This window comes from Chrysoperla carnea (assembly GCF_905475395.1).
Source record: "Chrysoperla carnea chromosome X unlocalized genomic scaffold, inChrCarn1.1 SUPER_X_unloc_13, whole genome shotgun sequence".
NCBI classification, from domain to species: Eukaryota; Metazoa; Arthropoda; class Insecta; order Neuroptera; family Chrysopidae; genus Chrysoperla; species Chrysoperla carnea.
In genome coordinates, this window is record NW_025408078.1 from 57,180 (window position 1) to 78,635 (window position 21,456).

The 21,456-nt window shown below is 24.8% G+C and overlaps 3 non-coding genes across 3 annotated transcripts; all 3 read left to right on the forward strand.

Moving 5' to 3' along the window:
• The first annotated feature begins 4,970 nt into the window (after positions 1–4,970).
• Positions 4,971–5,089, forward strand: LOC123303739. The gene has a single exon (XR_006535829.1). It is a non-coding gene; the product is annotated as a 5S ribosomal RNA (ribosomal RNA).
• A 6,344-nt stretch (positions 5,090–11,433) lies between these two features.
• LOC123303740 lies at positions 11,434–11,552 on the forward strand. Its single transcript, XR_006535830.1, has one exon. It is a non-coding gene; the product is annotated as a 5S ribosomal RNA (ribosomal RNA).
• Positions 11,553–17,896: 6,344 nt separating this feature from the next.
• LOC123303741 lies at positions 17,897–18,015 on the forward strand. The gene has a single exon (XR_006535831.1). It is a non-coding gene; the product is annotated as a 5S ribosomal RNA (ribosomal RNA).
• The last annotated feature ends 3,441 nt before the right edge of the window (positions 18,016–21,456 follow it).

The following is a 21,456-nucleotide window of genomic DNA, read 5'->3' on the forward strand; positions in this document are numbered from 1 at the left end:
AGTAGTAAATGTAAAATGAAAATAATAAAGGTAATGTAATGCATTTGCATTACACTGATTTACGATATATATTCCGCGATATCCTTTATTATATTTAAAATTAATAATATTGATATACTAATAATAGATATATTCAAGCTATTAATATATAAAATTTTATATTAAATATGATATTAATAATTGTTTATTTTATTTTTTTTGTATATATAAAAATAATTTACTCTTATTTAAAAAATTTGATGGCTCTCTTAAAAAGAGAGCCGTTTTTATATGTTGATGTATTTTTATGTTATCAATTAAATAATATTTTCGATTTATTTATTTTGAACTTGTATATTTTGTAACAGCTTTAGTACCTTCACTAACAGCGTGCTTTGCCAATTCACCAGGTAATAATAATCGAACTGCGGTTTGAATTTCCCGACTTGTGATTGTTGAACGTTTATTATAATGTGCTAAACGTGATGCTTCAGCAGCAATACGTTCAAAAATATCATTAACAAAACTGTTCATGATACTCATAGCTTTACTAGAGATACCAGTATCAGGATGCACTTGTTTTAATACTTTGTAAATGTAAATTGCATATGATTCCTTGCGCTTCCTCTTCTTTTTCTTATCACTCTTTGATATATTTTTTTGAGCTTTGCCAGCTTTTTTTGCTGCTTTTCCACTTGTTTTTGGTGGCATTGTTACAAACAATTAATATACACAGATAGTTACAGAACACCAGTCAGTATATGTATGAGCGTGTCGTGTATACAACTAGCGTATTATATACGCGAAGATGGATATAACAATAAAAATGAATACTACTCTCTGATTGGCTGAAAATAATACTATAAGGTGATTGGTTTATTTTTAAAGTTTTATATTTTATAAATATTATAAATTAAAATACCCAAATAACATTTTAAACATTTATGTTACAATCCCCGTAACGTACACATCTGTGTGATTATATTTACAAAAAAAAGTATTAATTAAATAAATTTATTCGCTATGTCTGGACGAGGTAAAGGTGGTAAAGTAAAGGGAAAGGCAAAGTCAAGATCAAGCCGAGCAGGATTACAATTTCCTGTTGGAAGAATTCACAGATTATTACGAAAAGGAAATTATGCTGAACGAGTAGGTGCTGGTGCCCCAGTATATTTGGCTGCTGTTATGGAATATTTGGCTGCAGAAGTTCTCGAGTTAGCTGGTAATGCTGCCCGTGATAACAAAAAAACACGTATCATTCCACGTCATTTACAATTGGCAATTCGTAATGATGAAGAATTAAATAAATTATTATCTGGTGTAACAATTGCTCAAGGTGGTGTATTACCAAACATTCAAGCAGTGTTATTACCAAAGAAAACTGAAAAGAAAGCATAAATTAAAAACATTGCATTAATTTTTATAATAATAATACATCGATCATAGGCCTTTTAATAAAAGGCCACAAATTTATTTAAAATAAGAGTAAAAATTATTTTTATAAATAATATATTATAATATTTTTTTAAAGAATCAATTTAAATAATTATAAATTAATGATTCTTTTTTTTTTTTCTTTTTTTATATGTTATTATGGAAATAATTCATCATATTATGATGACATTTAGGTAACATATTATAAGAATATTCATAAAATATTATCAAAATAATATTGTATTATGATGATATTTAGACAAAATATTATAAGAATATACACAAAATATTATCAAAATAATATCATTAGATAACAAAACTGTTCATGATACTCATACCTTTACTAGAGATAAAAGTATCAGGATGCACTTGTATTAATACATATTATCACAACATCACAAAATATTTTTTAAAAGGAAAAATTTTTTTAAAATTATTATAAAATTTGATTGAATAAAATTTCAATATATTTTTTTAATAATTAATAAAAAAAAAAAAAAAAGCATATAAACTTTCTATTGAAAATGTTATTTTAAACTAGATGGCCAAGTGAACTTCGTTACACAAACAATATATGACGTATTCGTTATTTAAATAATCAGTATCCTTTGATATTATATCAATACGTTACTCTCTTCTTTTGATACATATTAATAAAATTTCAATTTATAAGATTTTATGTCAATTATATAAATAATATTATAAATTTTCTAAATACATAAGTTAAGTAACAAAAAATTTGAATAACAAGATAAATTTATATATTATGTTTTAATACTCGATACTATAATATATCGCATCCGTTACCAATTATTCGGTATCCTTTGATTTATACACAGAATGAACTAAAAATATATATCAAATTTATTTTATTTATTTATATATTTAATATTATTATTATTATTTTATATTACAAAGTTTCTTAACGAAGCTTACAATGATTTCTCATATCGTACTTAACAAAATTATTTAGATCATATAAAATTTAAATTGTTAAAAAATTTGTATATTTATTATTATTATTATTTATTTTTATTAAAATTACATAACATAAAATTAATAATATTTTAATAATTATATAAATTAATTCTTATTTAAAATAATCTTATATTAATCTCAACAAATACTCTAATAATATATTTTGTCATAAATTTTTTTATATTTAAAATAAATATTATAATATATAAATACTTATATCAGTATAAAATTTCTTTATATAATTATGAAAAAATTAATTTAATAGTTAATTATTGATATTAATGCATAAATAAAAGTATTTTCTAATGAAATATATTTTGTCAATGTTCGATTAACACATTTCATAATAATACGTTTTCATTATTGACAAAAAAAGTTTTTCTAAAAATGAAATCTTATACTATAATATATATATTTATATATTAAATTTTTTAATTATTTATATACTAATAATTTATAATAAATCGATATTAAATAAAAAATAAAAATATATACTTTTTAAGTTTACCTTAAAAATATTATTGTTTTGTATGATTGAAATAATTAATATTAAACTATGTTTATTAATAATTGTTAATAAAAAAATTAAATATATTTTAATTTATAAAATAAATATTATTATTAAATTTATAATTTATTATTTTATATATTATAGAAATTGAAAAAATAAATCATGTTTACTACGACAGTAAATTAGAAATACTATTTTTACAACGCCCACTCGGGAAGTAGACTTTTCGAGCGCTGTATGTCACCTTCAAAATACACAATAATCGCATACTTAACTATATGTGTTTCATAAACGCACATGTTCGGTTATAGGTGTTTCATAAACGCACATGTTCGGTTATAGACTACATAATTGTATGTACTACTGACACGCCATCTGTACTAAAAAAAAATAAGTAATCAATCTTAACCCTCATTTATTAAAGTTACCACACTGATTGTGTCAAACGCGAGTGTTACATACAAAAAAACAAAATTAAAAATTGAAATTAAAATGAACGAGCAATAAAAATTTGTATGCAATAAAATTTAAATTTAAAATAAGTAAATAAATCATTTCTCAAATTGATAAATTTCTCTCAAAGTCAACTTCCCGAGCGATTGTTGTAAAAAGTATTGAATGCTACTTGCGGAATAACTAGCAAATATGACAGTCGTGATTACGGCATTCGCTCTAAGGTTATGAGACATTCTTATGAAGACTCGTGTGGTTGTCGCAACTCGCCTACGGCTCGTAGCGACATCTACCACACTCGTCTTCATAAGAATGTCTCATAACCTTACGCTCATGCCGCAACACCACGACTGTCAGATTATTTGCTAGTTATCCCACTTGTAGCATTAATAACTATTAATTTTTATGTGTTTTCTACATGGTACTTTGACTTACATAGGGACTTATATTATTGTGAATAATGATATAATTGAAAACCTTTATTTTTTATTTGATAGAATTATTATATTTTATCATTTAAATATTTATAATAAATACATTATTTTTATAAAGTAAAAAAATATGGCCGAAGAAAATTCTACAGCTGTTGCAGCAACTGCGGTTACTGCTGCTTCTACAACACCAACAAAAAAAGCAACAGCTTCTGGTGCTAAACGTACAAAACAACATTCAAAACCAACACATCCACGTACATCAGAAATGGTTGTTAACGCAATTAAAAATTTAAAAGAACGTGGTGGTTCATCATTACAAGCAATTAAAAAATATTTAGCTGCAAATTATAAAGTGGATTCTGATAAAATTTCACCATTTATTAAAAAATATTTAAAAGCTGCTGTAACTGAGGGAGCCTTGGTACAAACTAAAGGTAAAGGTGCATCTGGTTCATTCAAATTGGCTGCTTCCGCTTCATCTAATTCTTCAGCTAAATCAAAAGTATCCAAAAAAGAAAGTGGAGCAAAAGGTTCAGCAAAGAGTGCTAAAAGTAAACGGGCACCAAAAGAAAAGAAAGCCACAACTACATCATTGGCAGCCAAAAAGCCTAAAGCAAAAAAAGCGACTCCATCATCATCAACTGCTGCTAAAAAAGTTACTGCAAAATCATCAGCGGCATCAAAAAAAGCACCAGTTAAAGCAAAACCAGCAAAAAGTACAAAATCCGCTGCCAAAAGTAGCCCTGCTCGTAAACCGAAAGCACCAAAAGCTAAGAAAGCTTCTGTTGCCAAATCATCTCCTACAAAAATTAAAAAAGCAGCACCAAAAAAGAAATGATCTGTTACTTTAATAATATATTGAAATATTTCATTATTTTTGCTAAAAAATGAAAATAACATAGGCCTTAATACAGGCCACAAATTAATATTTGATAAGAGTAAATTATTTTTTGTATAAATATTTTATAAAATAATAGTTTAGAAACATTTGCCACAGTCAGTACCACGGATGGGTGGCCACTTGAGAATACTGTGTGCGGTTGCATTTTTATTTAAAATATATGGTATAATAAATAAGTATATATTTAAATTGATTACTTCATTGAAAATTTTAATAATATACTTTAATATTAATGATATTTATGAAAAATATATATTTGTAAAAATTTTCATTTATTACTGGCAACAGCCATACCACGTTGAAAACACCGGTTCTCGTCCGATCACCGAAGTTAAGCAACATTGGGCACAGTCAGTACTTGGATGGGTGACCGCTTGGGAACACTGTGTGCGGTTGCCTTTTTATATTAAAAATATATATTATTTTTCTTCTTTTCTTTTTTTTTACACACCATATATAAATATATGTTATTTAGAAATGTAAACCTTTTATATTATTCGTCAACAAATAAATATTATTTTTTGTATAAAATTTTATTGCATTTATAACTCATATCATGGTTACTTTAAAGCGAGAAGTTTTTTTAATATTTCAAATGAATATAAAATAATATAAATTTTATGAAATTTATTTATTTTTAGAAATAGCAATCGCTTATAATTATAACAAAATTTTAATAATGTTTAATTTTATTTCAATAATTTATATATATATATATATATATATATTTTTTAATAAAAATAATATACTCTTATTTAATAATATATGTTGGTCCTATATATAGGACCGAAAATATTTCTTATTTGTTTTTTTTTTTTTAAATTGTCATTTAAAACGCTTATGCACGTTCTCCACGAATACGTCTTGCCAATTGTATATCCTTAGGCATAATTGTAACACGCTTTGCATGAATTGCGCATAAATTGGTATCTTCAAATAAACCTACTAAATAGGCTTCACTAGCTTCTTGTAATGCCATAACAGCTGAACTTTGGAAACGTAAATCGGTTTTAAAATCTTGTGCAATTTCACGTACTAAACGTTGGAATGGTAATTTACGAATTAACAATTCAGTACTTTTTTGATAACGACGAATTTCTCGTAAAGCTACTGTACCAGGACGATATCTGTGTGGTTTTTTTACTCCACCAGTTGCTGGTGCACTTTTACGTGCAGCTTTCGTTGCTAATTGTTTTCTTGGTGCTTTACCACCAGTTGATTTACGTGCAGTTTGCTTGGTTCTAGCCATTTTCAAATAATAATGTTTTTACAAAAAAACACACAATTTTAAAAATTATATTCGACAATTTGATACTACAAAGTCAAATGTTTAAATGCGAAATAAATGTGTTGTATTTATATTTATATGAAATTTCAAAATTTTTGTTGTCATATCCTATTGGATAGCTATCAGAGTATGGACTAATCAAATTGTATAGGCGTGGCTTAAAAAATCTTTAATGCTTTATATAAAAAGGCACAATTGTACCGGCGCTCACATACATTACAATACTTGTGAGGTTAACACACGTGTTATCCGTTCGTTAAAATATTGTAAATAATTTTTTATTAAAATGACTGGCAGAGGAAAAGGTGGAAAGGGTCTTGGAAAAGGGGGTGCAAAACGTCATAGAAAAGTTTTGCGTGATAATATCCAAGGTATTACAAAACCTGCAATTCGTCGTTTAGCACGACGAGGTGGAGTAAAACGTATCTCTGGTTTAATTTATGAAGAAACACGTGGTGTACTTAAAGTATTCCTTGAAAATGTTATTCGGGATGCTGTTACATATACTGAACACGCAAAACGTAAAACAGTTACAGCTATGGATGTTGTATATGCATTAAAACGACAAGGTCGTACTTTGTATGGTTTTGGAGGTTAAGAAAATATAATAATTTACTTAAAATATTTAGTAAATTTATTAAAGAATATTTAATACATCCGATAAATTTAAACAGGCTTTCCTTTTTGGGAAGCCACTAATTTTATTTATATAAGAGTAAATAAATTTGTTAATAAATATAACATATTATATAATTTGTTTACAACAAATTATTTTGTTTATAACATACATTACCAAATATTTTTATTTATTTTTTTTTTTTATTGTAATATATCTGCAATAATAACTTATAATTTGTATATTATCTATTTTATTTTACAATAACTTATTGAATTTTTGAAAAAATTTTATTATAAATTAATATACTATTATATTTTTTATATATACAAGTTAAGAGTAACAAGTATCGATAGGAGATTATCGAATTTATAACTAATAAAACATTTCGCCTTAATCAAAGAAAATAAAGATTTTGCTATACCATTTTTTATACTTTCAATAAATAATTTATTATTAAATTTTTATTATTTCATTTATTTTTTAAAATTATTAAAAATATTTTTCTAATAATTATAAGCGTACATAAACAAGTAGTAAATGTAAAATGAAAATAATAAAGGTAATGTAATGCATTTGCATTACACTGATTTACGATATATATTCCGCGATATCCTTTATTATATTTAAAATTAATAATATTGATATACTAATAATAGATATATTCAAGCTATTAATATATAAAATTTTATATTAAATATGATATTAATAATTGTTTATTTTATTTTTTTGTATATATAAAAATAATTTACTCTTATTTAAAAAATTTGATGGCTCTCTTAAAAAGAGAGCCGTTTTTATATGTTGATGTATTTTTATGTTATCAATTAAATAATATTTTCGATTTATTTATTTTGAACTTGTATATTTTGTAACAGCTTTAGTACCTTCACTAACAGCGTGCTTTGCCAATTCACCAGGTAATAATAATCGAACTGCGGTTTGAATTTCCCGACTTGTGATTGTTGAACGTTTATTATAATGTGCTAAACGTGATGCTTCAGCAGCAATACGTTCAAAAATATCATTAACAAAACTGTTCATGATACTCATAGCTTTACTAGAGATACCAGTATCAGGATGCACTTGTTTTAATACTTTGTAAATGTAAATTGCATATGATTCCTTGCGCTTCCTCTTCTTTTTCTTATCACTCTTTGATATATTTTTTTGAGCTTTGCCAGCTTTTTTTGCTGCTTTTCCACTTGTTTTTGGTGGCATTGTTACAAACAATTAATATACACAGATAGTTACAGAACACCAGTCAGTATATGTATGAGCGTGTCGTGTATACAACTAGCGTATTATATACGCGAAGATGGATATAACAATAAAAATGAATACTACTCTCTGATTGGCTGAAAATAATACTATAAGGTGATTGGTTTATTTTTAAAGTTTTATATTTTATAAATATTATAAATTAAAATACCCAAATAACATTTTAAACATTTATGTTACAATCCCCGTAACGTACACATCTGTGTGATTATATTTACAAAAAAAAGTATTAATTAAATAAATTTATTCGCTATGTCTGGACGAGGTAAAGGTGGTAAAGTAAAGGGAAAGGCAAAGTCAAGATCAAGCCGAGCAGGATTACAATTTCCTGTTGGAAGAATTCACAGATTATTACGAAAAGGAAATTATGCTGAACGAGTAGGTGCTGGTGCCCCAGTATATTTGGCTGCTGTTATGGAATATTTGGCTGCAGAAGTTCTCGAGTTAGCTGGTAATGCTGCCCGTGATAACAAAAAAACACGTATCATTCCACGTCATTTACAATTGGCAATTTGTAATGATGAAGAATTAAATAAATTATTATCTGGTGTAACAATTGCTCAAGGTGGTGTATTACCAAACATTCAAGCAGTGTTATTACCAAAGAAAACTGAAAAGAAAGCATAAATTAAAAACATTGCATTAATTTTTATAATAATAATACATCGATCATAGGCCTTTTAATAAAAGGCCACAAATTTATTTAAAATAAGAGTAAAAATTATTTTTATAAATAATATATTATAATATTTTTTTAAAGAATCAATTTAAATAATTATAAATTAATGATTCTTTTTTTTTTTTCTTTTTTTATATGTTATTATGGAAATAATTCATCATATTATGATGACATTTAGGTAACATATTATAAGAATATTCATAAAATATTATCAAAATAATATTGTATTATGATGATATTTAGACAAAATATTATAAGAATATACACAAAATATTATCAAAATAATATCATTAGATAACAAAACTGTTCATGATACTCATACCTTTACTAGAGATAAAAGTATCAGGATGCACTTGTATTAATACATATTATCACAACATCACAAAATATTTTTTAAAAGGAAAAATTTTTTTAAAATTATTATAAAATTTGATTGAATTAAATTTCAATTTATTTTTTTAATAATTAAAGAAAAAAAAAAAAAAAGCATATAAACTTTCTATTGAAAATGTTATTTTAAACTAGATGGCCAAGTGAACTTCGTTACACAAACAATATATGACGTATTCGTTATTTAAATAATCAGTATCCTTTGATATTATATCAATACGTTACTCTCTTCTTTTGATACATATTAATAAAATTTCAATTTATAAGATTTTATGTCAATTATATAAATAATATTATAAATTTTCTAAATACATAAGTTAAGTAACAAAAAATTTGAATAACAAGATAAATTTATATATTATGTTTTAATACTCGATACTATAATATATCGCATCCGTTACCAATTATTCGGTATCCTTTGATTTATACACAGAATGAACTAAAAATATATATCAAATTTATTTTATTTATTTATATATTTAATATTATTATTATTATTTTATATTACAAAGTTTCTTAACGAAGCTTACAATGATTTCTCATATCGTACTTAACAAAATTATTTAGATCATATAAAATTTAAATTGTTAAAAAATTTGTATATTTATTATTATTATTATTTATTTTTATTAAAATTACATAACATAAAATTAATAATATTTTAATAATTATATAAATTAATTCTTATTTAAAATAATCTTATATTAATCTCAACAAATACTCTAATAATATATTTTGTCATAAATTTTTTTATATTTAAAATAAATATTATAATATATAAATACTTATATCAGTATAAAATTTCTTTATATAATTATGAAAAAATTAATTTAATAGTTAATTATTGATATTAATGCATAAATAAAAGTATTTTCTAATGAAATATATTTTGTCAATGTTCGATTAACACATTTCATAATAATACGTTTTCATTATTGACAAAAAAAGTTTTTCTAAAAATGAAATCTTATACTATAATATATATATTTATATATTAAATTATTTATATACTAATAATTTATAATAAATCGATATTAAATAAAAAATAAAAATATATACTTTTTAAGTTTACCTTAAAAATATTATTGTTTTGTATGATTGAAATAATTAATATTAAACTATGTTTATTAATAATTGTTAATAAAAAAATTAAATATATTTTAATTTATAAAATAAATATTATTATTAAATTTATAATTTATTATTTTATATATTATAGAAATTGAAAAAATAAATCATGTTTACTACGACAGTAAATTAGAAATACTATTTAATTTTTATGTGTTTTCTACATGGTACTTTGACTTACATAGGGACTTATATTATTGTGAATAATGATATAATTGAAAACCTTTATTTTTTATTTGATAGAATTATTATATTTTATCATTTAAATATTTATAATAAATACATTATTTTTATAAAGTAAAAAAATATGGCCGAAGAAAATTCTACAGCTGTTGCAGCAACTGCGGTTACTGCTGCTTCTACAACACCAACAAAAAAAGCAACAGCTTCTGGTGCTAAACGTACAAAACAACATTCAAAACCAACACATCCACGTACATCAGAAATGGTTGTTAACGCAATTAAAAATTTAAAAGAACGTGGTGGTTCATCATTACAAGCAATTAAAAAATATTTAGCTGCAAATTATAAAGTGGATTCTGATAAAATTTCACCATTTATTAAAAAATATTTAAAAGCTGCTGTAACTGAGGGAGCCTTGGTACAAACTAAAGGTAAAGGTGCATCTGGTTCATTCAAATTGGCTGCTTCCGCTTCATCTAATTCTTCAGCTAAATCAAAAGTATCCAAAAAAGAAAGTGGAGCAAAAGGTTCAGCAAAGAGTGCTAAAAGTAAACGGGCACCAAAAGAAAAGAAAGCCACAACTACATCATTGGCAGCCAAAAAGCCTAAAGCAAAAAAAGCGACTCCATCATCATCAACTGCTGCTAAAAAAGTTACTGCAAAATCATCAGCGGCATCAAAAAAAGCACCAGTTAAAGCAAAACCAGCAAAAAGTACAAAATCCGCTGCCAAAAGTAGCCCTGCTCGTAAACCGAAAGCACCAAAAGCTAAGAAAGCTTCTGTTGCCAAATCATCTCCTACAAAAATTAAAAAAGCAGCACCAAAAAAGAAATGATCTGTTACTTTAATAATATATTGAAATATTTCATTATTTTTGCTAAAAAATGAAAATAACATAGGCCTTAATACAGGCCACAAATTAATATTTGATAAGAGTAAATTATTTTTTGTATAAATATTTTATAAAATAATAGTTTAGAAACATTTGCCACAGTCAGTACCACGGATGGGTGGCCACTTGAGAATACTGTGTGCGGTTGCATTTTTATTTAAAATATATGGTATAATAAATAAGTATATATTTAAATTGATTACTTCATTGAAAATTTTAATAATATACTTTAATATTAATGATATTTATGAAAAATATATATTTGTAAAAATTTTCATTTATTACTGGCAACAGCCATACCACGTTGAAAACACCGGTTCTCGTCCGATCACCGAAGTTAAGCAACATTGGGCACAGTCAGTACTTGGATGGGTGACCGCTTGGGAACACTGTGTGCGGTTGCCTTTTTATATTAAAAATATATATTATTTTTCTTCTTTTCTTTTTTTTTACACACCATATATAAATATATGTTATTTAGAAATGTAAACCTTTTATATTATTCGTCAACAAATAAATATTATTTTTTGTATAAAATTTTATTGCATTTATAACTCATATCATGGTTACTTTAAAGCGAGAAGTTTTTTTAATATTTCAAATGAATATAAAATAATATAAATTTTATGAAATTTATTTATTTTTAGAAATAGCAATCGCTTATAATTATAACAAAATTTTAATAATGTTTAATTTTATTTCAATAATTTATATATATATATATATATATATATTTTTTAATAAAAATAATATACTCTTATTTAATAATATATGTTGGTCCTATATATAGGACCGAAAATATTTCTTATTTGTTTTTTTTTTTTTAAATTGTCATTTAAAACGCTTATGCACGTTCTCCACGAATACGTCTTGCCAATTGTATATCCTTAGGCATAATTGTAACACGCTTTGCATGAATTGCGCATAAATTGGTATCTTCAAATAAACCTACTAAATAGGCTTCACTAGCTTCTTGTAATGCCATAACAGCTGAACTTTGGAAACGTAAATCGGTTTTAAAATCTTGTGCAATTTCACGTACTAAACGTTGGAATGGTAATTTACGAATTAACAATTCAGTACTTTTTTGATAACGACGAATTTCTCGTAAAGCTACTGTACCAGGACGATATCTGTGTGGTTTTTTTACTCCACCAGTTGCTGGTGCACTTTTACGTGCAGCTTTCGTTGCTAATTGTTTTCTTGGTGCTTTACCACCAGTTGATTTACGTGCAGTTTGCTTGGTTCTAGCCATTTTCAAATAATAATGTTTTTACAAAAAAACACACAATTTTAAAAATTATATTCGACAATTTGATACTACAAAGTCAAATGTTTAAATGCGAAATAAATGTGTTGTATTTATATTTATATGAAATTTCAAAATTTTTGTTGTCATATCCTATTGGATAGCTATCAGAGTATGGACTAATCAAATTGTATAGGCGTGGCTTAAAAAATCTTTAATGCTTTATATAAAAAGGCACAATTGTACCGGCGCTCACATACATTACAATACTTGTGAGGTTAACACACGTGTTATCCGTTCGTTAAAATATTGTAAATAATTTTTTATTAAAATGACTGGCAGAGGAAAAGGTGGAAAGGGTCTTGGAAAAGGGGGTGCAAAACGTCATAGAAAAGTTTTGCGTGATAATATCCAAGGTATTACAAAACCTGCAATTCGTCGTTTAGCACGACGAGGTGGAGTAAAACGTATCTCTGGTTTAATTTATGAAGAAACACGTGGTGTACTTAAAGTATTCCTTGAAAATGTTATTCGGGATGCTGTTACATATACTGAACACGCAAAACGTAAAACAGTTACAGCTATGGATGTTGTATATGCATTAAAACGACAAGGTCGTACTTTGTATGGTTTTGGAGGTTAAGAAAATATAATAATTTACTTAAAATATTTAGTAAATTTATTAAAGAATATTTAATACATCCGATAAATTTAAACAGGCTTTCCTTTTTGGGAAGCCACTAATTTTATTTATATAAGAGTAAATAAATTTGTTAATAAATATAACATATTATATAATTTGTTTACAACAAATTATTTTGTTTATAACATACATTACCAAATATTTTTATTTATTTTTTTTTTTTATTGTAATATATCTGCAATAATAACTTATAATTTGTATATTATCTATTTTATTTTACAATAACTTATTGAATTTTTGAAAAAATTTTATTATAAATTAATATACTATTATATTTTTTATATATACAAGTTAAGAGTAACAAGTATCGATAGGAGATTATCGAATTTATAACTAATAAAACATTTCGCCTTAATCAAAGAAAATAAAGATTTTGCTATACCATTTTTTATACTTTCAATAAATAATTTATTATTAAATTTTTATTATTTCATTTATTTTTTAAAATTATTAAAAATATTTTTCTAATAATTATAAGCGTACATAAACAAGTAGTAAATGTAAAATGAAAATAATAAAGGTAATGTAATGCATTTGCATTACACTGATTTACGATATATATTCCGCGATATCCTTTATTATATTTAAAATTAATAATATTGATATACTAATAATAGATATATTCAAGCTATTAATATATAAAATTTTATATTAAATATGATATTAATAATTGTTTATTTTATTTTTTTGTATATATAAAAATAATTTACTCTTATTTAAAAAATTTGATGGCTCTCTTAAAAAGAGAGCCGTTTTTATATGTTGATGTATTTTTATGTTATCAATTAAATAATATTTTCGATTTATTTATTTTGAACTTGTATATTTTGTAACAGCTTTAGTACCTTCACTAACAGCGTGCTTTGCCAATTCACCAGGTAATAATAATCGAACTGCGGTTTGAATTTCCCGACTTGTGATTGTTGAACGTTTATTATAATGTGCTAAACGTGATGCTTCAGCAGCAATACGTTCAAAAATATCATTAACAAAACTGTTCATGATACTCATAGCTTTACTAGAGATACCAGTATCAGGATGCACTTGTTTTAATACTTTGTAAATGTAAATTGCATATGATTCCTTGCGCTTCCTCTTCTTTTTCTTATCACTCTTTGATATATTTTTTTGAGCTTTGCCAGCTTTTTTTGCTGCTTTTCCACTTGTTTTTGGTGGCATTGTTACAAACAATTAATATACACAGATAGTTACAGAACACCAGTCAGTATATGTATGAGCGTGTCGTGTATACAACTAGCGTATTATATACGCGAAGATGGATATAACAATAAAAATGAATACTACTCTCTGATTGGCTGAAAATAATACTATAAGGTGATTGGTTTATTTTTAAAGTTTTATATTTTATAAATATTATAAATTAAAATACCCAAATAACATTTTAAACATTTATGTTACAATCCCCGTAACGTACACATCTGTGTGATTATATTTACAAAAAAAAGTATTAATTAAATAAATTTATTCGCTATGTCTGGACGAGGTAAAGGTGGTAAAGTAAAGGGAAAGGCAAAGTCAAGATCAAGCCGAGCAGGATTACAATTTCCTGTTGGAAGAATTCACAGATTATTACGAAAAGGAAATTATGCTGAACGAGTAGGTGCTGGTGCCCCAGTATATTTGGCTGCTGTTATGGAATATTTGGCTGCAGAAGTTCTCGAGTTAGCTGGTAATGCTGCCCGTGATAACAAAAAAACACGTATCATTCCACGTCATTTACAATTGGCAATTCGTAATGATGAAGAATTAAATAAATTATTATCTGGTGTAACAATTGCTCAAGGTGGTGTATTACCAAACATTCAAGCAGTGTTATTACCAAAGAAAACTGAAAAGAAAGCATAAATTAAAAACATTGCATTAATTTTTATAATAATAATACATCGATCATAGGCCTTTTAATAAAAGGCCACAAATTTATTTAAAATAAGAGTAAAAATTATTTTTATAAATAATATATTATAATATTTTTTTAAAGAATCAATTTAAATAATTATAAATTAATGATTCTTTTTTTTTTTTCTTTTTTTATATGTTATTATGGAAATAATTCATCATATTATGATGACATTTAGGTAACATATTATAAGAATATTCATAAAATATTATCAAAATAATATTGTATTATGATGATATTTAGACAAAATATTATAAGAATATACACAAAATATTATCAAAATAATATCATTAGATAACAAAACTGTTCATGATACTCATACCTTTACTAGAGATAAAAGTATCAGGATGCACTTGTATTAATACATATTATCACAACATCACAAAATATTTTTTAAAAGGAAAAATTTTTTTAAAATTATTATAAAATTTGATTGAATTAAATTTCAATTTATTTTTTTAATAATTAAAGAAAAAAAAAAAAAAAAGCATATAAACTTTCTATTGAAAATGTTATTTTAAACTAGATGGCCAAGTGAACTTCGTTACACAAACAATATATGACGTATTCGTTATTTAAATAATCAGTATCCTTTGATATTATATCAATACGTTACTCTCTTCTTTTGATACATATTAATAAAATTTCAATTTATAAGATTTTATGTCAATTATATAAATAATATTATAAATTTTCTAAATACATAAGTTAAGTAACAAAAAATTTGAATAACAAGATAAATTTATATATTATGTTTTAATACTCGATACTATAATATATCGCATCCGTTACCAATTATTCGGTATCCTTTGATTTATACACAGAATGAACTAAAAATATATATCAAATTTATTTTATTTATTTATATATTTAATATTATTATTATTATTTTATATTACAAAGTTTCTTAACGAAGCTTACAATGATTTCTCATATCGTACTTAACAAAATTATTTAGATCATATAAAATTTAAATTGTTAAAAAATTTGTATATTTATTATTATTATTATTTATTTTTATTAAAATTACATAACATAAAATTAATAATATTTTAATAATTATATAAATTAATTCTTATTTAAAATAATCTTATATTAATCTCAACAAATACTCTAATAATATATTTTGTCATAAATTTTTTTATATTTAAAATAAATATTATAATATATAAATACTTATATCAGTATAAAATTTCTTTATATAATTATGAAAAAATTAATTTAATAGTTAATTATTGATATTAATGCATAAATAAAAGTATTTTCTAATGAAATATATTTTGTCAATGTTCGATTAACACATTTCATAATAATACGTTTTCATTATTGACAAAAAAAGTTTTTCTAAAAATGAAATCTTATACTATAATATATATATTTATATATTATAATATTTATATACTAATAATTTATAATAAATCGATATTAAATAAAAAATAAAAATATATACTTTTTAAGTTTACCTTAAAAATATTATTGTTTTGTATGATTGAAATAATTAATATTAAACTATGTTTATTAATAATTGTTAATAAAAAAAATTAAATATATTTTAATTTATAAAATAAATATTATTATTAAATTTATAATTTATTATTTTATATATTATAGAAATTGAAAAAATAAATCATGTTTACTACGACAGTAAATTAGAAATACTATTTAATTTTTATGTGTTTTCTACATGGTACTTTGACTTACATAGGGACTTATATTATTGTGAATAATGATATAATTGAAAACCTTTATTTTTTATTTGATAGAATTATTATATTTTATCATTTAAATATTTATAATAAATACATTATTTTTATAAAGTAAAAAATATGGCCGAAGAAAATTCTACAGCTGTTGCAGCAACTGCGGTTACTGCTGCTTCTACAACACCAACAAAAAAAGCAACAGCTTCTGGTGCTAAACGTACAAAACAACATTCAAAACCAACACATCCACGTACATCAGAAATGGTTGTTAACGCAATTAAAAATTTAAAAGAACGTGGTGGTTCATCATTACAAGCAATTAAAAAATATTTAGCTGCAAATTATAAAGTGGATTCTGATAAAATTTCACCATTTATTAAAAAATATTTAAAAGCTGCTGTAACTGAGGGAGCCTTGGTACAAACTAAAGGTAAAGGTGCATCTGGTTCATTCAAATTGGCTGCTTCCGCTTCATCTAATTCTTCAGCTAAATCAAAAGTATCCAAAAAAGAAAGTGGAGCAAAAGGTTCAGCAAAGAGTGCTAAAAGTAAACGGGCACCAAAAGAAAAGAAAGCCACAACTACATCATTGGCAGCCAAAAAGCCTAAAGCAAAAAAAGCGACTCCATCATCATCAACTGCTGCTAAAAAAGTTACTGCAAAATCATCAGCGGCATCAAAAAAAGCACCAGTTAAAGCAAAACCAGCAAAAAGTACAAAATCCGCTGCCAAAAGTAGCCCTGCTCGTAAACCGAAAGCACCAAAAGCTAAGAAAGCTTCTGTTGCCAAATCATCTCCTACAAAAATTAAAAAAGCAGCACCAAAAAAGAAATGATCTGTTACTTTAATAATATATTGAAATATTTCATTATTTTTGCTAAAAAATGAAAATAACATAGGCCTTAATACAGGCCACAAATTAATATTTGATAAGAGTAAATTATTTTTGTATAAATATTTTATAAAATAATAGTTTAGAAACATTTGCCACAGTCAGTACCACGGATGGGTGGCCACTTGAGAATACTGTGTGCGGTTGCATTTTTATTTAAAATATATGGTATAATAAATAAGTATATATTTAAATTGATTACTTCATTGAAAATTTTAATAATATACTTTAATATTAATGATATTTATGAAAAATATATATTTGTAAAAATTTTCATTTATTACTGGCAACAGCCATACCACGTTGAAAACACCGGTTCTCGTCCGATCACCGAAGTTAAGCAACATTGGGCACAGTCAGTACTTGGATGGGTGACCGCTTGGGAACACTGTGTGCGGTTGCCTTTTTATATTAAAAATATATATTATTTTTCTTCTTTTCTTTTTTTTTACACACCATATATAAATATATGTTATTTAGAAATGTAAACCTTTTATATTATTCGTCAACAAATAAATATTATTTTTTGTATAAAATTTTATTGCATTTATAACTCATATCATGGTTACTTTAAAGCGAGAAGTTTTTTTAATATTTCAAATGAATATAAAATAATATAAATTTTATGAAATTTATTTATTTTTAGAAATAGCAATCGCTTATAATTATAACAAAATTTTAATAATGTTTAATTTTATTTCAATAATTTATATATATATATATATATATATATTTTTTAATAAAAATAATATACTCTTATTTAATAATATATGTTGGTCCTATATATAGGACCGAAAATATTTCTTATTTGTTTTTTTTTTTTTAAATTGTCATTTAAAACGCTTATGCACGTTCTCCACGAATACGTCTTGCCAATTGTATATCCTTAGGCATAATTGTAACACGCTTTGCATGAATTGCGCATAAATTGGTATCTTCAAATAAACCTACTAAATAGGCTTCACTAGCTTCTTGTAATGCCATAACAGCTGAACTTTGGAAACGTAAATCGGTTTTAAAATCTTGTGCAATTTCACGTACTAAACGTTGGAATGGTAATTTACGAATTAACAATTCAGTACTTTTTTGATAACGACGAATTTCTCGTAAAGCTACTGTACCAGGACGATATCTGTGTGGTTTTTTTACTCCACCAGTTGCTGGTGCACTTTTACGTGCAGCTTTCGTTGCTAATTGTTTTCTTGGTGCTTTACCACCAGTTGATTTACGTGCAGTTTGCTTGGTTCTAGCCATTTTCAAATAATAATGTTTTTTACAAAAAAACACACAATTTTAAAAATTATATTCGACAATTTGATACTACAAAGTCAAATGTTTAAATGCGAAATAAATGTGTTGTATTTATATTTATATGAAATTTCAAAATTTTTGTTGTCATATCCTATTGGATAGCTATCAGAGTATGGACTAATCAAATTGTATAGGCGTGGCTTAAAAAATCTTTAATGCTTTATATAAAAAGGCACAATTGTACCGGCGCTCACATACATTACAATACTTGTGAGGTTAACACACGTGTTATCCGTTCGTTAAAATATTGTAAATAATTTTTTATTAAAATGACTGGCAGAGGAAAAGGTGGAAAGGGTCTTGGAAAAGGGGGTGCAAAACGTCATAGAAAAGTTTTGCGTGATAATATCCAAGGTATTACAAAACCTGCAATTCGTCGTTTAGCACGACGAGGTGGAGTAAAACGTATCTCTGGTTTAATTTATGAAGAAACACGTGGTGTACTTAAAGTATTCCTTGAAAATGTTTATTCGGGATGCTGTTACATATACTGAACACGCAAAACGTAAAACAGTTACAGCTATGGATGTTGTATATGCATTAAAACGACAAGGTCGTACTTTGTATGGTTTTGGAGGTTAAGAAAATATAATAATTTACTTAAAATATTTAGTAAATTTATTAAAGAATATTTAATACATCCGATAAATTTAAACAGGCTTTCCTTTTTGGGAAGCCACTAATTTTATTTATATAAGAGTAAATAAATTTGTTAATAAATATAACATATTATATAATTTGTTTACAACAAATTATTTTGTTTATAACATACATTACCAAATATTTTTATTTATTTTTTTTTTTATTGTAATATATCTGCAATAATAACTTATAATTTGTATATTATCTATTTTATTTTACAATAACTTATTGAATTTTTGAAAAAATTTTATTATAAATTAATATACTATTATATTTTTTATATATACAAGTTAAGAGTAACAAGTATCGATAGGAGATTATCGAATTTATAACTAATAAAACATTTCGCCTTAATCAAAGAAAATAAAGATTTTGCTATACCATTTTTTATACTTTCAATAAATAATTTATTATTAAATTTTTATTATTTCATTTATTTTTTAAAATTATTAAAAATATTTTTCTAATAATTATAAGCGTACATAAACAAGTAGTAAATGTAAAATGAAAATAATAAAGGTAATGTAATGCATTTGCATTACACTGATTTACGATATATATTCCGCGATATCCTTTATTATATTTAAAATTAATAATATTGATATACTAATAATAGATATATTCAAGCTATTAATATATAAAATTTTATATTAAATATGATATTAATAATTGTTTATTTTATTTTTTTGTATATATAAAAATAATTTACTCTTATTTAAAAAATTTGATGGCTCTCTTAAAAAGAGAGCCGTTTTTATATGTTGATGTATTTTTATGTTATCAATTAAATAATATTTTCGATTTATTTATTTTGAACTTGTATATTTTGTAACAGCTTTAGTACCTTCACTAACAGCGTGCTTTGCCAATTCACCAGGTAATAATAATCGAACTGCGGTTTGAATTTCCCGACTTGTGATTGTTGAACGTTTATTATAATGTGCTAAACGTGATGCTTCAGCAGCAATACGTTCAAAAATATCATTAACAAAACTGTTCATGATACTCATAGCTTTACTAGAGATACCAGTATCAGGATGCACTTGTTTTAATACTTTGTAAATGTAAATTGCATATGATTCCTTGCGCTTCCTCTTCTTTTTCTTATCACTCTTTGATATATTTTTTTGAGCTTTGCCAGCTTTTTTTGCTGCTTTTCCACTTGTTTTTGGTGGCATTGTTACAAACAATTAATATACACAGATAGTTACAGAACACCAGTCAGTATATGTATGAGCGTGTCGTGTATACAACTAGCGTATTATATACGCGAAGATGGATATAACAATAAAAATGAATACTACTCTCTGATTGGCTGAAAATAATACTATAAGGTGATTGGTTTATTTTTAAAGTTTTATATTTTATAAATATTATAAATTAAAATACCCAAATAACATTTTAAACATTTATGTTACAATCCCCGTAACGTACACATCTGTGTGATTATATTTACAAAAAAAAGTATTAATTAAATAAATTTATTCGCTATGTCTGGACGAGGTAAAGGTGGTAAAGTAAAGGGAAAGGCAAAGTCAAGATCAAGCCGAGCAGGATTACAATTTCCTGTTGGAAGAATTCACAGATTATTACGAAAAGGAAATTATGCTGAACGAGTAGGTGCTGGTGCCCCAGTATATTTGGCTGCTGTTATGGAATATTTGGCTGCAGAAGTTCTCGAGTTAGCTGGTAATGCTGCCCGTGATAACAAAAAAACACGTATCATTCCACGTCATTTACAATTGGCAATTCGTAATGATGAAGAATTAAATAAATTATTATCTGGTGTAACAATTGCTCAAGGTGGTGTATTACCAAACATTCAAGCAGTGTTATTACCAAAGAAAACTGAAAAGAAAGCATAAATTAAAAACATTGCATTAATTTTTATA